Raw genomic sequence first — 27,978 nt, 5'->3', positions numbered from 1 at the left:
TGGCGCAAGGGGGCGGGCGGGAGAATCGGCTCGAAATTCGCCGACGGCCGGCGTCACCCCTCCAGAGTCAGTGGAGTGCCTGCCCTGAGCTGAGCTGAGAGGAGAGGAGAGACGAGCTGCAGCCTGCTGCTGAGTGCTGAGCGAGCGAGCGAGTGAGCTGACTGCTGTGCTGACTGACTGAGCCAGAGGGAGAGGGAGGATTGGAGCTGCCTTGGAGGAAGTGTACAGTACAGATCAGAAGATTTGTGACTGAGCTGGCAAGTAAGTCACAGTCTGGGGGGGGGGTCTCCTCTATGTTTGGGGGTCTCCTCCTCTATGTTTGGGGGTCTCCTATGTTTGGGGGTCTCCTCCTCTATGTTTGGGGGTCTCCTATGTTTGGGGGTCTCCTCTGGCTTGGCTCCGCCTCCTTCCCTTTCTATCTGTCCACCAGGGCCAGGCACTGGGCCCCCTATGTATGGTGGGGCCCGTGGGGGTCTTTTTGGGCTCCTCTACTCCTCCTTCCCTTGCATCCTCTGTCCAGGGACTCAAGCACTGGGCCCCTCTATGTTTGGGGGTCTCCTCTGGCTCCGCTCCCCTCCTTTCCTTGCATCCTATGTCCATGCACTGACTGGGCCCCTCTATGTTTGGGGGTCTCCTCTGGCTCCGCTCCTTTCCTTGCATCCTATGTCCATCATGCACTGGGCCCCTCTATGTTAGGAGGGAGCGGAGCCATAGGAGATCCCCAATCATCCTCAGACTTGATGTAAAGTGTCATCCTTTCACTTCTTGAGATTGTTTTCTGTGTTTGGAGCCTCCTCTTTAAGGCTACTTTCACACTTGCGTTTGATCGGATCCGTTCTGAACGGATCCGATCATATTAATGCAGACGGTGGCTCTGTTCAGTACGGATCCGTCTGCATTAATAACTTAGAAAGTGCGAAAGTAGCCTGAGCGGATCCGTTCAGACTTTCAATGTAAAGTCAATGGGGGACGGATCCGCTTGAAGATTGAGCCATATGGTGTCATCTTCAAGCGGATCCGTTCCCATTGACTTACATTGTAAGTCTGGACGGATCCGCACGCCTCCGCACGGCCAGGCGGACAGCTGAACGCTGCAAGCAGCGTTCAGCTGTCCGCCTGGCCGTGCGGAGGCGAGCGGAGCGGAGGCTGAACGCCGCCAGACTAAGGCTCCTTTCACACTAGCGTTCGCTGGTCCGCTCGTGAGCTCCGTTTGAAGGAGCTCACGAGCGGACCCGAACGCAGCCGTCCAGCCCTGATGCAGTCTGAATGGAGCGGATCCGCTCAGACTGCATCAGTCTGGCGGCGTTCAGCCTCCGCTCCGCTCGCCTCCGCACGGACAGGCGGACAGCTGAACGCTGCTTGCAGCGTTCGGGTGTCCGCCTGGCCGTGCGGAGGCGTGCGGATCCGTGCGGATCCGTGCGGATCCGTCCAGACTTACAATGTAAGTCAATGGGGACGGATCCGTTTGAAGATGCCACAATGTGGCTCAATCTTCAAGCGGATCCGTCCCCCATTGACTTTACATTGAAAGTCTGGACGGATCCGTCCGAGGCTATTTTCACACTTAGCTTTTTTTTTGCCATTTTAATGCAGACGGATCCGTTCTGAACGGAGCCTCCGTCTGCATTATTATGAGCGGATCCGTTCAGAACGGATCCGCCCGAACGCTAGTGTGAAAGTAGCCTTAGGCTACTTTCACACTTGCGCTTGATCGGATCCGTTCTGAACGGATCCGATCATATTAATGCAGACGGAGGCTCCGTTCAGTACGGATCCGTCTGCATTAATAACTTAGAAAAAAATTCTAAGTGTGAAAGCAGCCTGAGCGGATCCGTTCAAACTTTCAATGTAAAGTCAATGGGGGACGGATCCGCTTGAAGATTGAGCCATATGGTGACATCTTCAAGCGGATCCGTTCCCATTGACTTAGGCTACTTTCACACTAGCGTTCGTGCGGAAGCGTCCGTTTGAAGATGCCATATTGTGGCATCTTCAAACGGATCCGTCCCCATTGACTTACATTGTAAGTCTGGACGGATCCGCACGGATCCGCACGCCTCCGCACGGCCAGGCGGACACCCGAACGCTGCCTGCAGCGTTCAGCTGTCCGCCTGGCCGTGCGGAGGCGAGCGGATCCGTTCAGACTTACAATGTTAGGCTACTTTCACACTAGCGTTCGTCGGTCCGCTCGTGAGCTCCGTTTGAAGGGGCTCACGAGCGGACCCGAACGCAGCCGGTCAGCCCTGATGCAGTCTGAATGGAGCGGATCCGCTCAGACTGCATCAGTCTGGCGGCGTTCAGCCTCCGCTCCGCTCACCTCCGCACGGACAGGCGGACAGCTGAACGCTGCTTGCAGCGTTCAGCTGTCCGCCTGGCCGTGCGGAGGCGAGCGGATCCGTTCAGACTTACAATGTTAGGCTACTTTCACACTAGCGTTCGTCGGTCCGCTCGTGAGCTCCGTTTGAAGGAGCTCACGAGCGGACCCGAACGCCTCCGTCCAGCCCTGATGCAGTCTGAATGGAGCGGATCCGCTCAGACTGCATCAGTCTGGCGGCGTTCAGCCTCCGCTCTGCTCGCCTCCGCACGGACAGGCGGACAGCTGAACGCTGCTTGCAGCGTTCGGGTGTCCGCCTGGCCGTGCGGAGGCGTGCGGATCCGTGCGGATCCGTCCAGACTTACAATGTAAGTCAATGGGGACGGATCCGTTTGAAGATGCCACAATATGGCTCAATCTTCAGGCGGATCCGTCCCCCATTGACTTTACATTGAAAGTCTGGACGGATCCGTACGAGGCTATTTTCACACTTATCTTTTATATGCTAAAATAATGCAGACGGATCCGTTCTGAACGGAGCCTCCGTCTGCATTATTATGATCGGATCCGTTCTGAGCGGATCCGCTCCATTCAGACTGCATCAGGGCTGGACGGCTGCGTTCGGGTCCGCTCGTGAGCTCCTTCAAACGGAGCTCACGAACGGACCTATGAACGCTAGTGTGAAAGTAGCCTGATGCAGTCTGAGCGGATCCGCATCCATTCAGACTGCATCAGGGCTGGACGGAAGCGCTCTGCTCCGCTCGTGAGCTCCTTCAAACGGAGCTCACGAGCGGACAGCAGAACGCTAGTGTGAAAGTAGCCTAACTCGCACATAAACCCGGCGCAGACTCTGGTATCCGGCGTCTACATTCACCGGGGCCTCATTGTTTTACTGCCGTCGCCGAGCATAAAGTGACCTAATTCTGACGTTCCAGGAGCCGCTGTCCCGGCACGCAACAGGGACGCTAAATATTGTATGGAGCATGGAGGTGTCGGTGTAAATTCTGCATCTACAGATCCTCAGCAGTTCACTTCACTGGGGCGGTATTTTACTTGAACATATGAGCCCCATGTAGTGATCTCTCCTGCCCATCTACAGTTGTATAACTAGGCTGTCACTTGTCTCTCAGACTCAGTCAAGTGAAGAGTACCGAATATGAACCCATATACTATAATGGGCATGCTAGATTCCCATTACAGACCAAAATAGTGCTTGTCTCCTTGATTTTTTACACTGTCCCCAGCTCAGTAAAAAGTTAAACTATTGTTTTGTTTTGTGAATAGTCTCTCTAGACATGTTAATAGTGGAAAATAGAAATGTGGCCACATAGTAAATATTTTACTGATTTGACTGTGTGTTTTGATCCTTCCTCAGAATTACATTTTGAATATACCCTTGAGCTGCACAGCACAGAGGAAGAATTTTGTCAGAAAAGCAAGCGGAGGAGAAGAGGACGCTAGTAGTGACCTCAGCACAGAAAGAAGAAGCTTGACCACGTAAGTACAGCTGACTGGGCAGTGCACCCACATCTGTACTACTACAACTTGTTGGATAAGAGGTAGAGGGAAGACCATGACTTCCAGAACGGTGAATAATTGAATTCTCAATTAAGTCGTTCTGGATCATCTTTTCCTATAATTCACTATGACTTGTGTGGTTCCTCTGTTATTTCTATTAGACAGTTGTCGGTTCAATGCCAACTGTATGTTACTGACCCCAGGGAGGGTCCTTCCTTACACATCATACCACTGTCAGCACTGATTGGTGAATGTCAACCTGTAAAGGGAAACACCACTAGCTGATAACAACCAGTTGGCATTAAATTTACTAACTTGTAATAGGAATAATAGAGGCACAGCAAAACATAGAGTAAAAGAAGTTCCAGAGTTATTTAATGGAAAATACATTTATTATAACAGACAAGTTAGGAGTGATGACTGACTGATTGCCTTCTTTGCTGGCTGGATTCATTTTTCCATGACAGTATACACTGCTCTTATCCAGGGGTTATGACCACCCTGCAATACAGCCACAGTGGACATATTTGCCCACTATAGAAAAAAAATGGTGAGCAATGTCTGCTGCCTCAGTTCTGGGAAGCTGGTGCTTTTTCCTGTATTGTGCAAGCACAGCCACCGCTGCTGGAATCCAGGGTGGTCATAACCATGGAAGCAATATGAACAATCAAAATATATTGGTAAGTGTCATGTATTAACTTTACATGATAAATGCCATTTGCTAAAGTGAGACAATCACAACCCATTTAAAATTACTTTTCTGAGAAGCCTAGTAATGATTTTGTGTCCGAACATTATATGTCTTGTATATGGCATTTATTTATCATCCCTTTGGCAGTCTCTGTCAGATTATGTGATGTACCTGATCTGCTATATACATAACCACACACATAAAGGTAGGAGAAATAGACTTCCTAAGGCTACTTTCACACTTGCGGCAGTGTGATCCGGTGGGCAGTTCCGTCGTCGGAACTGTCCGCCGGAACCGCCGATCAGCCGCTGACTGAAAGCATTTGTGAGACGGATCCGGATGCGGATCCGTCTCACAAATGCATTGCAAGGACGGATCCGTCTCTCCGCTAGTTATGCGGACAGACGGATCCGTCTTGTAAATTTTTTCACATTTCTACTGGTCTGCGCATGCGCAGGCCGGAAGGACGGATCCGGCGTTCAGGCAAGTCTTCATTTTTTTTTCGCCAAAGAGAAAACCGTAGCATGCTGTGGTTTTCTCTTTTGCCTGATCAGTCAAAAAGACTGAACTGAAGACATCCTGATGCAAACTGAACGGATTACTCTCCATTCAGAATGCATGGGGAGAAAACTGATCAGTTTTTTTCTGGTATAAAGCCCCTGTGATGGAACTCTATGCCGGAAAAAAAAAACGCGTGCGAAAGTGCCCTAAGGCGACTTTCATATGTGGCACAGCCACCTGCAGGCTCAGGCTATTCTGGCAGATAATGCCGGGAATCGGCCAGTCAAAAACCATTGCATGTAGCATGGAAGTTGAACCATTTTAATTAAAATAACTTGGCAGCAAGATATAACACTATTTCTTGCTGTAGCGTGTATGTGTCTTGCTCTGCCTATGATTGTTCTCTCTCTAGTTCACTCATCATGACCCCACACCTCTCCATAGACCTCTATGTTACCTGTAATATGACAACTTAATTTCCCCCCCAGATGCCTTTGCAGAATAAAAACCTAATTAGGACTTGGGGGATGGAAGAAAGGAGCGTAAAATTGGAAATAGGGTCATTTTCTCACGATTATACTGAGTATATATTACACAGTGTCCTTCTTTTTGCCTGTTCTATCACAGTTACAAAAGTTATGAGATAGTTAGTAAACATTAAAGGTTATTTATACTGTTTCTACAGAGTGTCCTGATGTCAAGTTACCAACATCTCAGTGGCGCTCAGAAGCGCAAAAAAAAGAGAGGAAAGCCAAAAAACTGGAAAACTTCCAAAAATTACTAGTTTCTTTAATGTTCCTAGCTGTGGTGAAAGTTCTTCTGTTACTGAACCCAACCAGAATGTAGAAGGCATGCCAGAAAGTCTTACCCCCTCAGCTGCCATAGTGCAGGAGTCTGTACAGGTCGACCCCAGTACTGTAGCTGACTTGCACAGTATCCCTGAATTGAGTACTACAGAACCTGGTGAAAGTGAGCCAAGTTGCTCTGATGATGCTGGATTATCTAGCAGTGATTTAGCCACTGGTATAAATATAGATTTGGCTTCTGAAGAATATGTAACAGACAGAGCAAACTTCCCAATAACTATTACAGATGCCAGTGTGAAGAGATTTGTTATTGCCAATGGTCCTTGTAGACCTCCAGGACCTTTCCCAAGAGATAAAGATGAGCAAAAAAGGTGCTTTTCTGAGACCTACTATGAAAGGGTAACTAAGACTGGCCACACATTTCCAATTACTTGTCTATGTTACTCTCCAAAATTAAATGCTGTATACTGTGAGCCATGCTGGCTGTTTGGAGATAGAAAGAAATTGGGGTTAAACCCAGCTTGGGCCAAAGGCATACAAAATTGGAAAGGCTTATCGACCAAAATACAGATTCATGAAAGTTCACAGACTCATATTGACGCTTGTGTGATTTATGATCAGTGGCGACGGGAGGGAACAATTGACCAGGAAACTGAAAGCCAAATTAGAAAAGAAAAAACTTCTGGAGGCAAGTTTTAAAACGCATTGTTAATGTCACCTTGACAATGGCAATGGCAAATATGGCGTTTCGTGGTCACAGAGAAAAAGTAGGAAAAGTCAACAGTGGTAATTTCCTTGCAATCATAGAGTTGCTAGCGGAGTATGATCCTCTCCTAAAACAATTGCTACAATTATCAGAGCGCACTGCAAAATATATAAGCCCCCGAATTCAAAACGAATTAATAGATATTTTATCCAAAACGGTTCAACATCAGATTTTATCGGATGTGAAGCAATCACATTTTTATTCCCTAATTATTGACACAACTCAAGACATTGCAAAGATAGACCAGATGAGTCAGGTGGTGAGATATATATCTATAGAGAGAGATAAAAACATGAGAGCCACAGAAGTATGTATTCACGAGAGTTTTCTTGGCTTTCAGGCAGTGCATGACCAGAGTGCTGCTGGTATAGAAAAGGAAATCTTGGAATGTATTGATAGGCACGGTCTGTCATTAGATAAGTGTCGTGGTCAGGGATATGATGGAGCGGCCACAATGAGTGGGGTCTACTCTGGTGTGCAGACTCGCATTTTACAAAGAGAAAAAAATGCTCTCTATGTTCATTGTGCAGCCCATAATTTGAATTTAGTGCTGCAGGATGCCGTTTCTGACAGCACAGAAATGTCCAGCTTTAATGACATGGTACAAACATTGTACAAATTCTTTGGGGAAAGTATAAGGCGTTGGGAAATTCTTTCTTCGTTCCAAAGCCAGTCTTCTATAACTTTAAAGAAATTATGCCCAACACGATGGTCATCTCGGTATGAAGCATTGCTTGCCCTTCGTTTTCGCTTTCCAGACGTTTTGAAATCCCTGTCAAAACTTATTCTAACTTCCTCCAAAAAAAGTGAGAGAGATGAGGCAATGAGACTTAAAAAGAAAATTGAGTCATTCAACTTTGTTTTCCTAATTGTCCTTCAAACAAAAGTTTTTCAGAGTGTTAATGCTCTGTCTATCATGCTCCAGGCTAAAAGCATGGATTTATCGAAGGCAACTAATTTGATAAAGAATGTAGCTGATGAACTTTCAAGCTATAGAAACAATTTTGAAATGGCCAAAGAAAGTGCTGTCTCACTAGCAAGCACTTGGAACATTTCTCCACATTTTGACAACAAACGCACTCCCAAGGTGAAAAGTCATTTTGATGAGATTTGTGTTGATCACAGATTGCAAAATCCGGAAGAGAGGTTCAAAGTCACAGTTTTTTACAACTGCTTAGACATAATCATAAATCAACTAAATAACAGATTTACAGGAATGAATCAGGTTGTGGAACGTTTTCATATCATTCAGCCAGCAGCTCTGGCTGCCGTATCAGATGACACTTTGTTTGAATCCGCGTCAAATCTGCAGAAAAAATATGAAAAAGATCTGTCGCCAGAATTTCCAGGGCAGCTCCTTAGCTTTAGGTCTGCACTTAAACCTGAAATTGCAAAGTCATCTTCTGTGAAAGACCTTGCAGATTTGCTTTTTGTGGAGAACAATGCACTTTCATCCCATCTGCCAGATGTGTGCATAGCTTTCCTGTTGTTCCTGACTCTACCAGTTACTGTGGCTTCTGCTGAAAGGTCCTTCTCAAAACTGAAGTTGATAAAGAATTATTTGAGAAGTACAATGTCTGAGCAAAGACTCTCTGGCCTTGCTATCCTAAGCATTGAAAATGCCAGGGCAAAACAGCTAGACATAGACCATATAATCAACACTTTTGCAGAAAGCAAAGCACGTAGACAACCGTTCTAAAATTGAAGGTACACCGTAAGTATGCCGGTTGGAAAGGTTTTTCTTACAGAAATGGGTGGTTCTACTAAGTATTTTCCAGGATTTGAATCAGTTATAGATCAAACCCGGCAGAGTGGTTCAATTATGTTATGCATTCCAAATTGTTTTTTTTCATTATTTAAGATGCATACCAACCCAGATTACCTGTAAATGTTAACTGTTTTCATCACTTCACCCATTTCTGTTTATGAAAGTTTATTCGTTTTCGTTATCAGTTGTGTGATGTTTGCATGAAGTTGTTCTAAATCTTTTTACTTTTGGGGCTTCTTTATGTCTGCGTTGGAGGCCTCATTTGGGGCCCTCCAGAAAGACACCTAGTAAGTTAGACACAGTGGAAAGAAAAATCCTGCATGCAGGACTTTTTTCTCCAGTAAAATACAGGATACTGACTGGAAACAGTAGTCAGTGGAATCTGTTCAGCTTTGTTTGGGTCAGTTAGGTGCTCTATCCAGCTTTTCCGTTACTTTCGTTGTTCTGCTCCTTGCAGCCCTTAAACGTTTTCCAGTTATGTATACAGCTGATGTATGCCCTATTTCATATAACTATATGCCCTTGCTTGTAAGCATGTGAAATAGCAATTTAAAAAAATTCACATAAATCTAGCTCTTAAATTAATGATTCTGTAGATACCACTAATTACATTGATTAGTACAATTCTTTTGATTAGTATATTACACAGAAAAATTCCAGGCCTGTTAATTAAAAATGAGTTTTTGGTTTTCAGGCCTGACTAAAATATATTCACAAATTTTATCAATGTAAGATCTAACAGAATACATTGGCAATAATACCTATAAATAATAGGGACTTTCATTATAGGGTATAAAGCAGCCGTACATATAACATTGGAACAGAAATACCAACCTGAGAAAAGAACCTAATATATCTTAATTATGTTACAGGTTGGCACATCGTTTTACTGTTTGAAAGTTTGACAGTTATCAAAGTTTGTTGAATTGGGAAAATCTGAAGCTGTATAGTTGATTCAAGTTCTGGATGAAAAATGTCCCCTGGTTTATACATGGAAAATCACCGGTAAATACTGTAAGTATTCTGAGTGTAAGAGTGCATTCATACAAACCCTATGTATTTTGCAGTCTATTTGGCATCCACATTTTGATGTGGATGGGACCCATTGACAAGTTCACATATAAATGTGGACAGCACACATATAGCATTCATCCTGTGTAAAATGAGTGCGTTAAGTGTTTTGGCTAATATAACAGGAGTTAAATGCAATATTACTAGTTGTAACAGCTCAACTTAACATGTGATATGCATTGTTTTACTCTTTCAGGTTTATTTTTCTGATCCCCGCCATGCTACCATACTTCTTTTGACTTGGACTTTCAGAGGCAGACACGTCATCTTCGAAGTAAGTTAATATTTTTTTATTTATTTTTTGGGTAAATATTTTAAATGTAGCTTATCTATAATATTTCATTTGTTTTATTTCACAGAACAAATCCTTATTGGAAAATACATGTACATTTTATACGTTACTGCAACAAAGTTGGTTAATAATAAAATAAAAATGTTTATCCCTAACAGTTTCTGTAGGTCATGTATAAATTTATTTAATGGGGGTGTGGCATGGGAGGAGCCAGGTCAGGAAGTGGGAGGGGTCATGGTGGGTAGTGGGCGGGGTTAAGGGGCCCAATTCAGATTTTTGCTATGGGGCCCAGGGATTTCTATGTACGCCCCTGCCTGTAGCCCATTTCCTGCACACGCCTGTACACGGTGGCTCTGGATGTTTCTACTCCAGACTTAGTCCACTGCTTCCGCAGGTCCCCCAAGGTCTGGAATCGGTCCTTCTCCACAATCTTCCTCAGGGTCCGGTCACCTCTTCTCGTTGTGCAGCGTTTTCTGCCACACTTTTTCCTTCCCACAGACTTCCCACTGAGGTGCCTTGATACAGCACTCTGGGAACAGCCTATTCATTCAGAAATTTCTTTCTGTGTCTTACCCTCTTGCTTGAGGGTGTCAATGATGGCCTTCTGGACAGCAGTCAGGTCGGCAGTCTTACCCATGATTGCGGTTTTGAGTAATGAACCAGGCTGGGAGTTTTTTAAAGCCTCAGGAATCTTTTGCAGGTGTTTAGAGTTAATTAGTTGATTCAGATGATTAGGTTAATAGCTTGTTTAGAGAACCTTTTCATGATATGCTAATTTTTTGAGATAGGAATTTTGGGTTTTCATGAGCTGTATGCCAAAATCATCAATATGATGATGAATCTAAAATATATGAAAGTCTAATGTTTATCAGTACATTACAGAAAATAATGAACTTTATCACAATATGCTAATTTTTTTAGAAGGACCTGTATATATATATATATATATATATATATATATATATATATTCTCTATTCTCCTATTCTATGCTGCTACAATTATATTAGAATATGGAAGTGTCTTATTCCCCTCTGTGAATTGGAACACTATCTAACTCTGCTACATAAACTATGATATTTATGGGATATTAATTTATTTGTTTGTGTATGCTCCTGGATCTATCACTATTTTAAATTTATTGCTATTTTTTATTCATTGCTATATTTTATTGCTGGTCATTATTTTAGCTGCTATATTGATTTATTATATGTAAATATATTTTATATATTTATATTATATATACATTTACATATAGTATAATTAGTGTAATATTGTATAATTATATATATATATATATATATATATATATATATATGTCCATTATACTGTACAATACATTATATCTAAATCACCATACCTCATATGGATCATGGAATAAATAATTATACAATATTACACTAATTATTCTATATTAAATTTACATATAATATAAATACTGTATTAACATTCAGCCACTATAGGAACATAGTTAATAAATACACTGTATCCACTACTTCAGAGAAAAACAAATAAATAAAAATAAATATGGAAAACTCCATCAAGATACAAAACAATATACACTTGAAGGATAAAAAAAAACAGATGAATGCAATAATATTGATTGTGTATCTGACATACTTGAAGCAAACTATCTTATTACTTGAAATTGGGACATTCTCTAATAACTTTCTTATCCCCTAAACACTGAAGGTATTTACATGCAAATCGCGATTCATATGCTAATGCCGTCCTTCATTAAGGTTGCAAGTACATACAAAAGGATCGACTAATGGTGTACATTGCAGTATTATACCTCAGTATCGCTGACTACACTGCCTGCGCCTGACTGGAAGCAAACTATCTTATTACTTGAAATTGTGACATTCTCTAATAACTTTCTCTAATAAATAACCCCCCACTCTCAGAATGGCTACAATAGGATCTAAGGCCCCTTTCACACGGGCGAGGAGGGGCTGGAAGGGTTAAAAATAGGGCTCATGGGGTTAAGAATAAATAAAAAATAATAAACTACTGTACAATGGACTAACTATACATTCATATATTTATGTACTGAATCACAATTATGATTCAGTACATCTAGAATATTAGACTATATATTTGTATATGCAGCTCTATAATATATCTGTATACACCGCTCCATTATGTCTTTACATCTGTGATACAAGTGGATTAGATTTGGATAACACCTGGTGATACATTGTACCGGATTTTGTGCGGTCTACTGCATACAGATATATAATAGAGCGGTGTGTACAGATATATAACGATGTGTTGTATACAGATATGTAATGGAGCAGTGAACAGTATACAGATATATAATGTAGTGGATACAGAGTGTATTTATTAGCTATGTTCCTATAGTGGCTGAATGTTATTACAGTATCGAAAAACAAAATGTACAGTATGGATACATTTGTATTTAGCAAAGCCTTTTGAACATTTCCTCCTTGACGGCAGCCCCCACCGAAACCCCTTCTGCCAGGACAATTCCCACACCTATTCTTGCTATTCTTAATGTTGGATCTCTTTCTCCACAATTGCGCAATGGAAACCTAATATGAATTATGATGTTAACACTGACACCATTAAAACAAATAATATTGTTACATGAAAAACAAAAATAAATTAATTAATACAGCTCCAGCGCTGGGTGAGTTTTAAAATACACCAAAAGTTTACAGGCAAAAATAGACCAATATATACAGCGTTGCTGCTATATTGATTTATTATATATAAATATATTTTATATATTTATATTATATATAAATTTACATATAGTATAATTAGTGTAATATTGTATAATTATTTTTTAATACAGAGGTTATCTATCTTACTATCTATCTATATCTATATATGTCCATTATACTGTACAATACACTATATCTAAATCACCATACCTCATATTATACTATATGTAAATTTACATATAATATAAATACTGTATTAACATTCAGCCACTATAGGAACATAGCTAATAAATACACTCTGTATCCACTACTTCAGAGAAAAACAAATAAATAAAAATAAATATGGAAAACTCCATCAAGATACAAACCAATATACACTTAAAGGATAAAAAAAACAGATGAATGCAATAATATTGATTGTGTATCTGACATACTTGAAGCAAACTATCTCATTACTTGAAATTGGGACATTCTCTAATAACTTTCCTACCCCCCACTCTCAGTATGGCTACAATAGGATCTAAGGCCCCTTTCACATGGGTGAGCAGGGGCTGGAGGGGTTAAAAATAGGGCTGGAGGAATTAAAAATAGGGCTGGAGAGGTTAATAAGGGGTATAATACTCAAGTATGTCAGATACACAATAAATATTATTGCATTCATCTGTTTCCTACCCCCCCCCCCTGTCAGTATGGCTACAATAGGATCTAAGGCCCCTTCCACATGGGTGAGAAGGGGCTGGAGGGGTTAAAAATAGGCTGGAGGGGTTAATAAGGGGTATAATACTCAAGTATGTCTGATACACAATCAATATTATTGTATTCATCTGTTTCCTCCCCCCCCCCCCACTCTCAGTATGGCTACAATAGAATCTAAAGCCCCTTTCACACGGGGGAGGAGGGGATGGAGGGGTTAAAAATTAATTAAAAATAATAATTTAACTCACCTTAATCCACTTGTTCGCGCAGCCCGTCTTCTCTTCTGTCTTCAGGACCTGGGTGAAAGGCCTGATGATAATATTGATTGTGCATCTGACATACTTGAAGCAAACTATCTTATTATCTTACTATCTATTAAAAATAGGGCTGGAGGGTTAAAAATAGGGCTGGAGGGGTTAATAAGGGGTATAATACTCAAGTATGTCTGATACACAATCAATATTATTGTATTCATCTGTTTCCTACCCCCACTCTCAGTATGGCTACAATAGGATCTAAGGCCCCTTTCACACGGGCGAGGAGGGGCTGGATGGGTTAAAAATTAATAAAAAATAATTTAACTCACCTTAATCCACTTGTTCGCGCAGCCCGTCTTCTCTTCTGTCTTCTTTCTTGAGGAGCTGGGTAAAAGACCAGTGGTGACATCACTACGCTCATCACATGGTCCGTCACATGATCCATCACCATGGTGATAAGCGCAGTGACGTCACCACAGGTCTTTTACCCAGGTCCTGAAGAAAGAAGACAGAAGAGAAGACGGGCTGCGCGAACAAGTGGATTAAGGTGAGTTAAATTATTTTTTATTAATTTTTAAACCATCCAGCCCCTCCTCGCCCGTGTGAAAGGGGCCTTAGATCCTATTGTAGCCATACTGAGAGTGGGGGTAGGAAAGTTATTAGAGAATGTCACAATTTCAAGTAATGAGATAGTTTGCTTCAAGTATGTCAGATACACAATCTATATTATTGCATTCATCTGTTTTTTTTATCCTTTAAGTGTATATTGTTTTGTATCTTGATGGAGTTTTCCATATTTATTTTTATTTATTTGTTTTTCTCTGAAGTAGTGGATACAGTGCATTTATTACCTATGTTCCTATAGTGGCTGAATGTTAATACAGTATTTATATTATATATAAATTTACATATAGTATAATTAGTGTAATATTGTATAATTATTTATTCCATGATCCATATGAGGTATGGTGATTTAGATATAGTGTATTGTACAGTATAATGGACATATATAGATAGTAAGATAGATAACCTCTGTATTAAAAAATAATTATACAATATTACACTAATTATACTATATGTAAATTTATATATAATATAAATATATAAAATATATTTATATATAATAAATCAATATAGCAGCAACGCTGTATATATTGGTCTATTTTTGCCTGTAAACTTTTGGTGTATTTTAAAACTCACCCAGCGCTGGAGCTGTATTAATTAATTTATTTTTGTTTTTCATGTAACAATATTATTTGTTTTAATGGTGTCAGTGTTAACATCATAATTCATATTAGGTTTCCATTGCGCAATTGTGGAGAAAGAGATCCAACATTAAGAATAGCAAGAATAGGTGTGGGAATTGTCCTGGCAGAAGGGGTTTCGGTGGGGGGTTTCGGTGGGGGCTGCCGTCAAGGAGGAAATGTTCAAAAGGTTTTGCTAGATACAAATGTATCCATACTGTACATGTTGTTTTTCGATACTGTAATAACATTCAGCCACTATAGAAACATAGCTAATAAATACACTCTGTATCCACTACATTATATATCTGTATACTGTTCACTGCTCCATTACATATCTGTACACAACACTTCGTTATATATCTGTACACACTGCTCTATTATATATCTGTATGCAGTAGACCGCACAAAATCCGGTACAATGTATCACCAGGTGTTATCCAAATCTAATCCACTTGTATCACAGATGTAAAGACATAATGGAGCGGTGTATACAGATATATTATAGAGCTGCATATGCAAATATATAGTCTAATATTCTAGATGTACTGAATCATAATTGTGATTCAGTACATAAATATATGAATGTATAGTTAGTCCATTGTACAGTAGTTTATTATTTTTTATTTATTCTTAACCCCATGAGCCCTATTTTTAACCCTTCCAGCCCCTCCTCGCCCGTGTGAAAGGGGCCTTAGATCCTATTGTAGCCATACTGAGAGTGGGGGGTAGGAAAGTTATTAGAGAATGTCACAATTTCAAGTAATAAGATAGTTTGCTTCCAGTCAGGTGCAGGCAGTGTAGTCAGCGATACTGAGGTATAATACTGCAATGTACACCATTAGTCGATCCTTTTGTATGTACTTGCAACCTTAATGAAGGGCGGCATTAGCATATGAATCGCGATTTGCATGTAAATACCTTCAGTGTTTAGGGGATAAGAAAGTTATTAGAGAATGTCCCAATTTCAAGTAATAAGATAGTTTGCTTCAAGTATGTCAGATACACAATCAATATTATTGCATTCATCTGGGTTTTTTTTATCCTTCAAGTGTATATTGTTTTGTATCTTGATGGAGTTTTCCATATTTATTTTTATTTATTTGTTTTTCTCTGAAGTAGTGGATACAGTGTATTTAATAATTATGTTCCTATAGTGGCTGAATGTTAATACAGTATTTATATTATATGTAATTTTACATATAGTATAATTAGTGTAATATTGTATAATTATTTATTCCATGATCCATATGAGGTATGGTGATTTAGATATAATGTATTGTACAGTATAATGGACATATATAGATAACCTCTGTATTAAAAAAATAATTATACAATATTACACTAATTATACTATATGTAAATGTATATATAATATAAATATATAAAATATATTTACATATAATAAATCAATATAGCAGCTAAAATAATGACTAGCAATAAAATATAGCAATGAATAAAAAATAGCAATACATTTAAAATAGTGATAGATCCAGGAGCATACACAAACAAATAAATTAATTTCCCATAAATATCATAGTTTATGTAGCAGAGTTAGATAGTGTTCCAATTCACAGAGGGGAATAAGACACTTCCATATTCTAATATAATTGTAGCAGCATAGAATAGGAGAATAGAGAATATATATATATATATATATATATATATATATATATATGTATCAAAGTTCACAGCAATTTGTTGCAGTATAGACAAGGTGTCAGTAGTTGGTAAGTAACTATCAATGTCAGCGCTTCGATCTTTTAATGGAATTTGCCATATAACAGAGACAGCAGGCAGTTAGTGAAGGACCTACAGTGTTTATGGGATATTAATGTATTTGTTTGTGTATGCTCCTGGATCTATCACTTATTTACATGTATTGCTATTTTTTATTGCTGGTCATTATTTTAGCTATTGTCCTGATTTTAGTTAATAAACACGTACTCCACCAGAAGCGCAGTGAAAGGGTCTCCAGCCAGAAAATAACCTGCACTTTCAGCCTGCAGACAATACCCCCCTTCCCCCAAACAGGGAGTCCCTTTTGTCTACGGGCTTCCAGTGAATGGGAGGGCAGGGCATCAGTGTGTAGAAAGATAGCGTGCGATCTCATTCACAGACTGCCTGTAGGGGGAGGGGGGATGGGGTGCAACCTTATTCAGAGCCTCAGTAAAGTTCATTTGATATACATTTGCTAATATAAGCTTAAGTCCCCAGAAGTTTTTTATGTTATATTTATATCCAGTGCAGCAGTATATTGTGTATATACATAGTTCCACTACCAATCGCAATGCATGACTGCATAGAAATGTAAATACTGATATTATTGATAACTAGCAATGCATTTTTTACAAATATAAAAATATATTACAAGTTATATTATAATATAAATAATAATAATTATAATATATATTTATATACACGCACATATACATGTATATAAATTATTCATTTTTATTCATAAAGTAAAGTAACACCATATGCAGTAATATATATTTGTACTGAATGTATTTTTATTTCTTTAATTAGGGATTAGGCTATCTTTCTTTGCAAATTTTTGTCTCACTCTGCCGATTTGGCTGCGTGCAGAGCAGTAGTTATGATAGCGATATTATGTCCAAGCTCTCCCCCCCCCCCCCTCCACCCTGGTGTAACAATCTGAATATACAACTGGGACATAATATCGCAATCATAACTACTGCTCTGCACACAGCCGAATCGGCAGAGCGAGACGTGAAGCCGGACACTGCGCTGCAGTATGTGCCGGTAGTATATAAGTCTTTGGGCCAGATATATCATTAGGCAAAGTCACTTTTGTGGAGTGGAAAAGTCGCAAAAAAGTCCCAAAAGGCTAAAACTGCGCACAAATTTGCGACTTTTTTCTGCTCTGCACTATGCTCGCCAGTTTTCTGAAAGTGGGCGTGTTTTCGTATGTAAATGAATCTCTAGACAGATTTACTATTGGGACTTTTTTAAAAAGTCGCAAAAAAGTCGCAAAAAAGTCGCAACTTCACTCCAGTGAGGACCATGCTTATCTTATGAGACTTTTTAATAGAAATGCGACTTTTTCATAAAAACGTGCGACTTTTGTAAAGCTGCTTACTGACGGATAAACTGCTACCGTCAAACCACATTTATTACAGTCTTAAAGGGCCGATCATAAATCTGACTTGGCTAAAACTGACTTTAGCCATATGTGAAAGTGGAGTGAGCTGTCAGAGTCGTGATAAATCTGGCCCTTTGTCTTTGCTGTGGATAGTAGGGTTAGGAGGGGGAGGTGACTTGGATTGACAGCCTGGGGAAGCAGCCCTATGCTGGATGAAGGAGTGTGAGAGCGGAGGAATGTAATTACCTAGTTGAAATCGCCATGCGATTACTTCGAGTTATATTAATCGCATGGCGATTTCAACTTGGACCTGGTTTACTATGGTTGGCTTCAATGGCTTGGTAGAATTAGCGAATATGACGAATATATTCGTTATATTCCACAAAACGAAGATAAAGAATGTATTCGTCATATTCCACAAAACGAAGATAACGAAGTATTCTGCATCTTCGTTTTAGCTACCTATTCATCAACTTCGCTAATTCTAGCAATCATATAGGAAAGTTTACTATAGAGACAGCTAAGTTTAATTCGCTATGCAATTATATTCCTTTGCTTTTTTTTTATAAATAGAATAATTATAATAATTATCAGGTATTATAATTATTCCATTTGTTTTTTTTTTAAAAAGCAGTCATATAATCGCATAGCGAATTAAACTTAGCTGTCTCTATAGTAAACTTTCCTATATGATTGCTAGAATTAGCGAAGTTGATGAATAGGTAGCTAAAACGAAGATGGAGAATATTTCGTTATCTTCGTTTTGTGGAATATAACGAATACATTCGCCATATTCGTTTTGTGGAATATAACGAATATATTCGTCATATTCGCTAATTCTACCAAGCCAACCATAGTAAACCAGGTCCAAGTTGAAATCGCAATTCGATTAATTCAAGTTATAATAATCGAATTTCGATTTTAACTTAGCACTGCTATATTCCATATTAGGCTAGAATTAACGAATATGGAATATAAAAGTGCTAAGTTAAAATCGAAATTCGATTATTATAACTTGAAATAATCGCATTGCTATTTCAATAGGAGAGTAGCCTTTAAGTTAAAATCGAAATTTGATTATTTAAATCGCATATTAATCGCGATAACAAGAATAATGACGAATATTCGATTTCGACGAATATAAAACGAATATTCTATCGAATATTCGCGAATTTCGTCGAAATCGAATATGGCACCTGCCGCTCATCACTAATGATGGCATCTGTCATGTTGAAAACTCTCTCTGAGATTACAATGGGGGTTGAACAAGACAGTACAGCGAGAGCAAACTGGGCTGGTTCCAGCCACTGCTCCAATCTGCCTGCCCAGAAGTCCATGGGGTCAAAAACAGGGTATATGCCCAAAAAAAGGCCCAGAAAGCTTGAGTGGGACTGAACCTGGTTGTTCTCGCAATTGAAATTATCTTTTGGACCTGGTAAACAGTAGGGGAACAAAACAACACAGAATACATTTTTGTGTTTCAATGAGGTTTTAAGCCATTCCTGTAAATGTTTCAGATGCTTGCGAGCAATATATTGCTTTTACATTCTGTATAAATATTCCTATACAGCAGAAGTCTCATATTTTATTTTTGTAATTGGCCATGCAGCTCTATAGGTTAGTGGTTAACATTCTTGGCTGTAATGTAGAAGGTTGTAAGTTTGAATCCTGCGAGAAACCTTTCAGAAATAGAGACTAAATTAGATTTAAATACACTGACTTGAGCACACGCGATGCTCGAGCTGAACTGGTGTTCGGCCGAGCATGCTCGATCAACACTAATGGCTATTCAGTAGTCATCAGTTTGCTTGTTGCAAATACTTACCTCCATCAGGCTGTCAGAGATGCGATGCAGGCCTCTTCCGGCCTGTGTCCCCCGCTGTACGGCTCAGGCGGCGCGATGACATCATCGCGCCGCCTGCACTGGCCTCTGATAGGCTGCAGGCTTAGTGCCTGCAGCCTATCAGAGCAACTGGGAAGGGAGACGCCTCTCCCTCCCCTGCCCCGCCGCAGCACTTCTATCTGTATCGTTGTCCCGAGGACGGCAATACAGATGACTATGGAGATGATCTCTTCCACAATGGAAGCGCTCATCTCCCTGTGGCTGCCCCTTTTGCCACACGTTAAAGACGGCCCTGACTCTTCCTGATGATACTGGAAAGGGGAAAGAACAAAATGGTTAGACCCAGCGGGCTCAGAGATTTAAGATTTGCGGAGTCGCGGCGAGCACTCTTCCCGATGCGTTCCAGAGTGGAGTGCATAGGATTTCCGCTTGCCGTGCTTCCGAGTATGGGCACCACAGGTAGCTCAGCGCCCCTAGCATGCTGATTAAGACACTCCCAGCACTTATGGTGGGCTTTTGTGATTGAATATAAGGTAGGAACTTGTATGTTATGTTTGTACACTACTTTTTTTCTGTACTACTCCTGAGGAAGGGACTCTGTGTGGTCCCAAAACGTGTTGAGCCGGATGTTTGATTCCGAATAAAGAATTTGAAAAGAAGCCCTATTTGACGTTGGCTGCCTTCATCTTCCGATACTCTACAGTTGATCCAGGCTGGGGGGGTTTAAGGTTCCCTAGTGTCTTGAGTTTATCCAGGTAACCACCCCCCTTGTGAAGTAAGTCAATAGAGCTAGTACATGATTCTCTCATTCTTATAAACTTTAAGCTATAATTTTAACCACTTTTGTATGGGTACAAAGCTCTGGCTTTTTCATGTAATGTATTGATGCACACTATACACTGGGCTTTCCCTACTAAGTTTTATTGGTTTTATTTCAATTTGTTTATCCGTATCCAATACATCTGTCTGGGTGGCATGATTTTACTTTTGTTTTTTTGGCTATTATTCTGAGTTTTATCGAAGACCTTTTTCCAGTAAAGGCCCCTATACCGTGATCTTCTATTAGGGACTAGTGATTTGGCGCTTTATAGTGGATTAGAACAGGTTTTTACCCAGCGGGTTAAATCTCTGAGCCCGCTGGGTCTAACCATTTTGTTCTTTTCCCTTTCCAGTATCTACAATACATGCAGAATGTTATCTGCATGGTGTTAATCCACTAGCAGCCTATTCATTTCTGTACTATATCATATATTATTTTTCACATTAGCTCTCTATTCATTGGCGCCTTTGAATTATTACCACAGGGTCTGACTAACCCTTAATCTCTTTCTTTTTTTCCTGATGACGAAAACCTGAATTTCTACCTAGTAATTCAATCTATGTAACTAAATATATCCCTACACTATATCCCTTCATTGCAAGACCTTAAGACAGGTGGCTTGTATCTGTAACTAGTGTCTGTCAGAGACAAGTCACAAACTTCCTCTCACGTCAGTGGCTGAGCTCACAGTGGGTTCTTGTGCTTCAAAACTGGCCTAGAGCTAAATAGACTGACCAATCAAGATCCTCTGTCCTGATTAGCTGTCAGTCTGCCTTTAAAGCATTCTGAGCAAGCCACCTGCCGGGTCCCCACCCAGGATCATATGTTCCTCTGCCTTCATCCTCCCTGCCATGTTTCCCTTGCTAATGTACTGGATTTTAAAAGTAAAATGGTGGGCACCATTTTGTTTGATTCATCCAAAGCGAATTACTTAACGTATACAACTGTGTTAATATCGCTTATAACAGTAATTGAAATAATATTTGAAAATTCTTTGCAACTCATCAGTCACTCATGACTGAGCACAACATAGGTTCAGAACTAAATTGTGCTTACAGTAGTCTCTGCATATACCCGGTGTCCTTATCTGGATATGTTTTTCCCAAGGATGCACCTTGCTTGGGTTCTCCATTGGATTATACACTCCTGGGCTTCTTTAAATTCCACTTGCCACCAATTCCTCTGGTACCTGTCTGGTTCCTAGGCTCATCTGTCAATACTGTACACCAGGACCATGAGGCCACAATATATCCTCTTATGGTTCCAGTAGGTTCTGCTGGTACCTGGTTCCTGACTCTGACTGAGCTACATACACATGCATACACTGGAACTGTAGTTCATGCCCACTTTTTGTCTGCGCTTCCCTGACCAAGGATCAATCACCCTCTGCTGAAATCAGATGTTGCAGCAAAATCTTTGTGTGCTACATTTCTCCACTATGTGTAAATAAACACGTCTCCTTAAATGACACTGCCTTTTTTTATGTGACATCACCAGTCTTCTTCACAATGTAATATCACCACTCCTTAGATAAACCCGCCCCTACACTATGTGACATCACCAACAGTCCTCATATAACCCCACCCCTTGACTTGGTCATGTAAACCAGCCCTCCACAGATAATCCCACTTCTAAACTCTGTGTTCTTTTTGCACTCTTGATTTTGCAGTAGTATAATAGACCACTCTCTCTCTCTGACCCTTCTTACTTAGAGGTAGCAAGATTATAAAGTTCAATTTCACTGTATTCTGGATATAAAGGTTTTTAACAATTGTCCAGTTTGCCCACTAGATGTCACGTCAAGTAGCATTTCATCATTTGTATTTACATGTATAAACATGACAAAATACTAAATAACCAAATTCCCCCCCCAAATTTTTTTTTTTTTTAGAAAACTATTATTCTTTAAAAATATAACTTTGTATTCTGGCGATTGTGTCCCTTTAAATCTTTATTTCCAGATTTTGCTTTCTGTTTTCTTGTTGATTGCTGCCAACACATCTCCTGTTGATTGAGATTTTGTCAGCTGTAAATATATTCCATTTTTATTCTCAGGGAAGGCTTTATTATTCAGAGCAGCTACTCTATCATTGTGCCGAATAAAATGCAAAAGGTAAAAAATAAAAATGTAAAAAAATAATATATAGAACCTTTTAGCAGGATATCTTCAGCTGCTTGTGACGAAACGCACAGTGAATCATGACCAAGATAAATGTTCGGTTCTAAGTAACGAAGAACATTCAGTCTTATGATTGGAAACAAAAGTGAGGAGCATACAAATGATGGGGGCATTGCTGCAGGAGATGTTTAAGGATCAAGATCAGGAGCTGGGCCTAATGATCCAAGTATGACTACTACCTCTGCCCCCCTATAGTTACATTGGACCCCTCTGATATGATCTTCTGATGTGTTTCTTCCTGATTGCTAAGAATGAACAGAGGGGAGAGTAGTATGTGGGTGTGGATCAGGTAAGGGCGGGTTTGCGTTGGCGTTACGGAATTCCGTTATAACGGACTGCAAAACAGAAACCTTTAAGAGGCATTCTGTTTTGCGATGTCCTACTTGTAATACATGTCTATGGGGACATAAAACGTTTCAGTTTGGTTCCATTATGCATGACGGTAAAAAATAGTTCTTTCAACAGGACTTTTTTTTCTGTCATGTATAATGGAACCAAATGGACAGTTAGAGGGGTTGTCCGGGTTCAGAGCTGAACCCGTTAATATCACCATTTTCACCCAGGCAGCCCCCCTGACTTGAGTATCGGGGCAGTTCATGCGCCGATGCTCTCCTTTGTCCTGCGCTAAATCGCCACTATAAAACGGCTAGGGCAGCGCTAAAGCCCGCCCTTCAGAGCCGGTGACGTCACCGAACACACTGTTGGGCGGAAGCCTCCGCCCGGCAGTGTGTTATTGTAAAAAAAAGAGCCGTTGCCCTGTGCGATCCAGCGCAGGGCAAGGGAGCGCATCAGAGCATGAAATGCTAACATCAGGGGGTTTGCCTGGGTGAGATTATGGGTATGTCCGGGTTCAGCTCTGAACCCGGACAACCCCTTTAAGTGTCCCCATAGACATGTATTAGGATGGAACAAAACTGGAATGCCTCTTAAAGGCTTCCATTTTGCATTCAGTCCTAAAATTCTGTTATAGCGGAACCTATAACGGAATTCTGTAACACCAATGCGAGCCCTTAGGGTCCATTCACATGTCCATCTGAATGGTCCAGATCCATTCCACAATTATGCGGAACATGTGCGGACCCATTCATTTTCAATAGGGCTGGAAAAGATGCGGACAGTGTGCTAGTATGTATATATAAATATATATATATATATATATATATATATATATCTCTTATAAATATAAACATGAGTTTCTGTCTATCTGTCTGTCTGTTCTTTATGCGTGACCAAACGACTCGACCGACCTTTACCAAATTTCTTACACAGGTACATCAGGTGTCCGGGAAGGTTTTATCAAGGACGTACCGTTCCTGAGATATTCCCAAAAAATGACCTGCATTATCCAATAGAAGCCTGCAAGTCTTTAACTCATATGCCAACTGCCATACACACGGTCACATACACACAGTTTTACTCCAGGTTTCCATAACAACCCAGCCATTTTTCTTCACTGCTGTAGGACAGTTATAGGCTAGGGCTGAATGACGACATATGTTGCGCAACAATAATTTGCACGATACATAGGACACAACTACACTGCTGCATGTGTCGTGATACATTGATGTCACACCAATGTCGCGCAACAATTTTTATAATAATAGACTACGGTGTCGCACTGCGACATGCAACATTGTGCGACTGCTACGCGTCAGTCGCAGAAAAATCCATCTTGGATGGATTTTTGCGACTGTCGTGTCGCATTCGCAGCATGTCTTATGTTGCAGTGCGACACCATAGTCTATCATTATAAAAATTGTTGAGACAAAATGTTGCACGAAACATGTCATCGTGTAGCCCTAGCATTAAAGGGGCAGGGTGCTGTGGAGGTCACTGTTAAGGGGGGCAGGGGCCACTATTAAAGGGGCAGCTGTTGTGGAGGTCACTGTTATAGGGGTGGGAACTGTGGAGGTCACTGTTAAAGAGGAATTCACTGTGGATATTACTGTTAAGGGGGCAGCCTGCTGTGGAGGTCACTGTTAAGGGGGCAAGACCCACTATTAAAGGGGCAACTGCTGTGGAGGTCACTGTTAAGGCAGCAGGGTACTGTGAGGTCACTGTTAAGGGAACAGGGTACTATAGTGGTCACTGTTAAAGGGACGGGTGCTGTGGAGGTCTCTGCTAAGGGGGCAGGGAACATTGGATGTCACAGATAAGGGGACGGCCACCTAGGGAGGTCAGTGTTAAGGAGTGGGGAGCTGTAGAGGTCACTGTTAAGGGGGCGGTCCCCTGAGGAGGTCACTGTCAAGGGAGTGGGGTGCTGTGAAACTCACTGTTAAAGGGATGGGTTGCTGTGAAGGTCAAAGTTAAGAGGATGGGCTGCTGTGGAGGTCCCATTTTATGATGTCGGGGCACTGTGTGGGGGGTCAGTGTTAAGTGGTGGGGGACTGTTGAGTTCACTGTTAAGGGGGCGGGGTGCTGTAGAGGTCACTGTTATGGGGGATACTGTTGATATCTTTTAACGACACACAAACATTAAATGAAATATAACCATGCGTAGCCTGGTCCTTCTGCTAGTGAATATATATACAGTGCTGCACAGAATTATTAATACCCCAGGCAAATTTTGACTTAAAGGGAACCCGTCACCAGTTTTTTGGTGTCCTAACTAAGGGCAACATAAATAAGTAAATGATTCTTTTAGCAAAATGCTGGGTTACTTTCTTTAATTGACCCAGTCAATCTGCCAACATCTTGTATTGAAAAGGTCCAGCTGATGAGTCATGAATATTTATGAGCTCCTGACTCTCCCCGCCTACCTGCTGCTGAATGACAGTTTTTTTTTCCATATGAATCAGCAGCAGGTGGGCAGGGGAGTGGCTATAGCTCTGAATTAAATATACGCTGGACTCAATGACATCACGCTGGACTCAAATCAGCATCATTAGCAGGGTGTTTGGGTCATTGAGCAGGGGTTATAATATTGCAGGGGGGCAAAGATGTCATTAGAGGGGGCAGATTTCCGAGCTGTGTGGTTGATGGTGGGGGGGGGGATATTTGGGCGGTCATGGAACAGGGAGCCGATTATTGTAAGCGGTGGGGGGGTGCTTGGGCAGATGGCTCAGAGATCGGGCTGATGGCAAGTTGGGGCTGGAAATACGCACTTTGGTTTGGTCATTGAATAGGGGCCAGATTATTGCACATGGAGGGCAAATATGGCACTGATTGGGGAAAGATTGACGAGAGGTCTGGCTGATTGCAGGGTGGCGGAAGAGGCACTCATTGGGTGTTCAAGTCATGTGGGCAGATTATGGCGGGGGGGTTGAGTTTATGGTAATGGGGGGCAGATGGTAATGGTGGGTCTGTTGGCATTTGGGCAGATTATGGTATGGGGCACTTGGATGGGGCAGATGGTACCGGTGGAGGCAGATGGCAATGCAAGGCAGCGTATGGCACTGAGGGTGGACAGATGGCACTGAGGTAGGGAATCAAAAACAATTTCATTTGAATAATGTTTTTAATATTTTTATTTTTTATTTTCAATTTAATTTTTTAGCATCTACAATCAAAAAAAAATTTCTTTGTGAAGATTTCAAAATATTATCCGAAAGTAAGTTATGAAAAAAAAAAAGTGATATCTATGTCACTTATCTTGTATAGCATGTTTAAATATACTTATTATATTATATTATCTTGGGTAGGGTCTCATTTTTTGCGGGATGAGATGACGGTTTGATTGGCACTATTTTGGCATACATGCGACTTTTTTTTATCACTTTTATTACCTTTTTTGGGAAGTAAGGTAGGCAAAATTTAAATTTTCTCATAGTTATTTTTTATTTTTTTTATGGCGTTCACCGTGCGGGGAAAGTAACATGACCGTTTTATAGATCAGGTCGTTACGGACGCGGCGGTACCAAACGTATAGGGAATTTTATTTTTTTCATTTTTAATCAGTGATAAATGTGTTTTTAGATTTTTACTTTTTTTTTCAATTTTTTTACTTTTTTTTTTACCCAGACCCACTTGGTTCTTGAAGATCCAGTGGGTCTGATGTCTGTATAATACAGTACAGTACAATATATATTGTACTGTACTGTATTTTACTTATGCTTTGTCTGAAAAGATCTATGCCTTTAGCACAGATCTGTTAAGCACCATGGACAGCAGGACGGCTGAGAAGGCGTCCTGTTGCCATGGGAACCTTCCCCGTCTGCGAAGTTGTGGCCAGAACTTCGCAGACTGGGAAGGGTAAGGACTGGGGCTCCCTCCATCTGTCACCCCATCCTGTCGGGGGCTGCAAAGGCACAGCAGCCCCCGAAGGGAGAGGGAGGGAGCCGCATCTTTCTGTTAACTCTTTCCATACAGCGGTCCGTACGGACCGCTGTATGGAAAGGGTTAAACGGCTGACATCCATTCACAGATGTCAGCCGTTTATACCAGGGTGTCAGCAATGTGCTGACACCCTGGTATACCACTGTACACAAACAATTATTCGGCGGTGAGTGGGGGGTGGTAAATATAGATTTTCGCCACACTAAAGTTTCTGATCGCCGCAGTCAGGGACCGCGGTGATCAGAAACAGCAGAAATCACAACAAACCGCAGGTCTGTATTGACCTGCGGTTTGCTGTGATCGACGATACGGGGGGGTCATATAACCCCCCCCAGCGTTGTGACAGGATGCCGGCTGAATGATTTCAGCCGGCATCCTGTGCGGATTAACCCCTGGGGTGCCACAATCTCTCTTTAAACTTATGACGTACCGGTACGTCATGGGTCCTTAAGGACTCGGGATCCATGCCGTACCGGTACGTCATGGGTCCCTAAAGGGTTAAGAAGTAGACAATAGCATATACTAGAAGCAGTAATACAAGGCCATATTTTTTTTCTCTCCACAGGACTGCCAGCAGCACTCGGGGGCCTGAACCTGCTCTTGAAGTGGACCCGGAACCGACCGCCACCCCCAGCCCTCCTGTCCCTCATACACCAGTTCGGGTCAATCCTGGTCCCCTATCAGATCACTCCTTTCAGCATGAGCTCTCACATTGGTGACAAAATGTGAGATCTATGTTGAATAGCAGGAGATCCGGTAGGAGCCATTGGGAGGACTATGGGGACCTTGTAGAGATCGTTTCCGATGCTCTAGAAAGTTTTACAGAGGAAATGCGTCGAGCGATAGATCACTCTGCATGCCAAGTGGAGGGGGCGGAGTCGGTGCGTAAACTCACACCTCACGAACATTACCTGCAAACTTTAGTACCCCGAATGGACCAAATGACTCCCGAGCAGGTGCATCAGTTTAAAAATTTGATGGAGAACGGGTCGTGGGAAATTTTGCAACGCCCCCCGTCCCACACCTACCCCCCATTCACCACCTACCCCATCCCACTCTTTTAACCCAGTCCCCTTCCGCCAACCCTTTCCATTTCCGTCCGTCCCTCCCCCCCCCCCCCCCGAGCATGTGTACAATCTGCCA

General features: G+C 41.3%; 1 long non-coding RNA gene across 1 annotated transcript; it reads left to right on the top strand.

The window, feature by feature from the left end:
* Positions 1 to 96: 96 nt before the first annotated feature.
* Positions 97 to 9,698, top strand: LOC122923426. The gene is made up of 4 exons (XR_006387292.1): positions 97 to 261; positions 3,690 to 3,811; positions 9,237 to 9,378; positions 9,632 to 9,698. It is a non-coding gene; the product is annotated as an uncharacterized LOC122923426 (long non-coding RNA).
* Positions 9,699 to 27,978: the final 18,280 nt, after the last annotated feature.

This window comes from Bufo gargarizans, unplaced genomic scaffold (genome assembly GCF_014858855.1).
Source record: "Bufo gargarizans isolate SCDJY-AF-19 unplaced genomic scaffold, ASM1485885v1 original_scaffold_1597_pilon, whole genome shotgun sequence".
Taxonomy (NCBI): domain Eukaryota; kingdom Metazoa; phylum Chordata; class Amphibia; order Anura; family Bufonidae; genus Bufo; species Bufo gargarizans.
The sequence above is the reverse complement of the archived record's forward strand: the minus strand, read 5'-3'. Positions and strand labels throughout refer to the sequence as shown.